Source organism: Carya illinoinensis, chromosome 15 (assembly GCF_018687715.1).
Source record: "Carya illinoinensis cultivar Pawnee chromosome 15, C.illinoinensisPawnee_v1, whole genome shotgun sequence".
Taxonomy (NCBI): Eukaryota; Viridiplantae; Streptophyta; class Magnoliopsida; order Fagales; family Juglandaceae; genus Carya; species Carya illinoinensis.
The window spans coordinates 36,883,120-36,885,611 of record NC_056766.1 but is presented as its reverse complement, the minus strand read 5'-3'; the positions used below and the strand labels follow the sequence as shown (position 1 = coordinate 36,885,611).

Genomic DNA, 2,492 nt, shown 5'->3' with positions numbered 1-2,492 from the left:
TTGTACAATCCCACCCCATCATAACAAGATGCTGAAATGCCATATGGTTTGCCTAACCGAATGAGATCATTGGTACATCTCCAGATGAGATAATCAAACCTAGCCTTATTCTTGTTGCATTGTAAATTTAACACTTGATATTGCTCATTAAGTTAACATTCAACACACTTCCCTTGCTTATTGTAATTGTTTATTAATTCATCATGTTCTTCGTTCGAGCCTTCCATGATACTGAATATCATTATCTTGTTGCATTTAATTCCTAAACTAACCAAGAAAGCGTGACCATATGTATCTTGAAATAAACGCAGGTTTGTTCAAGATCAAGAGCTAATCGAGATAGATAATGAATTCTCAGCAACCCACAAAAGAAAATTAGTAGTCGAGGAAGTCTGTATTTAATTGTTACAATAAAGAATTTATAACAACAACGCAAGTATTCAATGCCTTATATTACACTCAATCCCATCATTGATGACCAAAGCTACACATTTTCTTATTTTCCAAGCATTATAAGTCTTATACACTACACGCCACTCTTTCTATTATATTTTTAATTTCTCTTCTCAAATTTGTGGTATACAACAAATAAATTACACATAAGTGTGGTTCACATATTAATATCAATCCTAAATATTATCAGCTATTACTATATACGTAAAATACCCAAGAGTGTACATGAACTCTCGATCAAAAGTAGGCTGGCCTTGAAGGATTCCATCTGCAGAAACAAATACTTCAGCAAAATCATGATATATGATTAAGAAAATATAGAAAAGTCTGCCCCTTGATGGGGGATATTTACAGTCTATCAATGCTAGGTTAATCATCAGTAACAATTTATAAAACATAAGAACATACAAAAGGCAAATCAATGAACATAAGTTGATAGATCATGAAAAGAGTAGAACAGGTGTAGAGCTCCCTTCAATCCAAACAAGGATCTGACTTTAGGTAACGAAGCTCCCGAGATATGCAACCCGCAAGCCTATCAAAATAGCCTCAAATGAAAGGGATAGGGCTGTGGAATCCATAACTCGGCAGCTCGATCCACCCAGCAAGACCCTCCATTGGACTTCAAGGAGCTCTGCTCCTTCAAACCTACTGCACTCAACTTGCTTTAACTCATTTTTTCCATCCAAAACCCTAGCCACAGCACTTCATACCCAGAAAATAGAAATAAATATTTTCCCCAACTTCCCCTCTCAGATATATATTTCTTCTTTAACTCTATCTAGATAGAAACTCAAAAACCAAATGAAATAAAACGAAGAAAGAACAGAAATTTTACCTTATATATATATATATATACATATATGTATATATATATATAAATATGTATCAGATAACTTATTGTCCAAATAAAAGCTACAAAGACTTCTCCCGTACTCATCTAAAACTTCACTAAAAATCATAGCAGTTTGATCCATTCATAACCACCTGCAAATCTGCAGCCACCAAGCAACAAATTCTCTCACGATCCAAAAAAAAAATGAGAGAAAGAAACAAGCATGTAAAGAAATCCTAATACAACCATCCGCTCTCCTCAAAATCACATAGTAAAACAACGAGCAAAAGACCCATCCATGATCAGTTCATCCAACTCCAAAGTTCTTAACAAAATCAGCATCCAAAAGAATTACAAGTTTCCGATCTTATGAATACAAAGGCAAGTGCTATGACACTAGCCTCTAAAACTTTAATGGGGACTACCCCAAAACTACACAAGAAGCAAGGACACATATTGATAACCCTAACCACCTCGGAAACCCTATCCAAACTAACCATCAAACCTAGAACTTTTTTAGGGTATTGAAAGCTACACAACCACAACTACATCCTCAACCACCCATTTATGCTCCTCTAAACCCACCAAGGGAACTTTGGCGTATAGATGAGGTCGATATGAGGGTACTTTTATAGAGAGAAATAATAATATTGGTGGGTCGGCTGCGGCTGTTTTCTTTTTCTTTTTTTCTTTCCACGAAAGTCTTGGGAACCGGTAATTGTTTGTAAGATTCGTAGCTGTATATGATAAATCACGTGCCTTGTCTGCCACACGATAAATACTATAAGAATTTATCGTTGTTTTTTGACTGGCTATACAGCGCTGCTTCGCGAACCCAGAGAAAAGTAGTAACATTTATCTGTCCAACGGTATGGAATGAAGAAAAAGGGCATCTGCGGGGAACATTTCCACACCTCTACAGTCTTCTGTCCAAAGCACGAGTTATTTACTTAATTTTATATTGATTATCTAGAAAAAGAAAACGACATTACAGTGCACGCGAAAGATAGTTTACCAAAATAATAATAATAATAAAATAATAATAATGAGTATTGCTATAGAGTATATTTTGATAGATACATTTGTTATAATTAGATAATTTATTATTTTTTTAAAAAATAAATATAAAAATTAATGTGTAATATCACTTCATCTAATTAAATGAAAATAAGATGTAGTATGGTATATAAATTTTTCTAATAGT

The 2,492-nt window shown here is 34.1% G+C and overlaps 1 long non-coding RNA gene across 1 annotated transcript; it reads right to left on the bottom strand.

Annotated features, from left to right (window-relative positions):
- Positions 1–379: 379 nt before the first annotated feature.
- Positions 380–2,135, bottom strand: LOC122296518. The gene is made up of 2 exons (XR_006238577.1): positions 1,535–2,135; positions 380–1,448 (listed from the first exon to the last, which is right to left on the bottom strand). It is a non-coding gene; the product is annotated as an uncharacterized LOC122296518 (long non-coding RNA).
- Between the last annotated feature and the right edge of the window lie 357 nt (positions 2,136–2,492).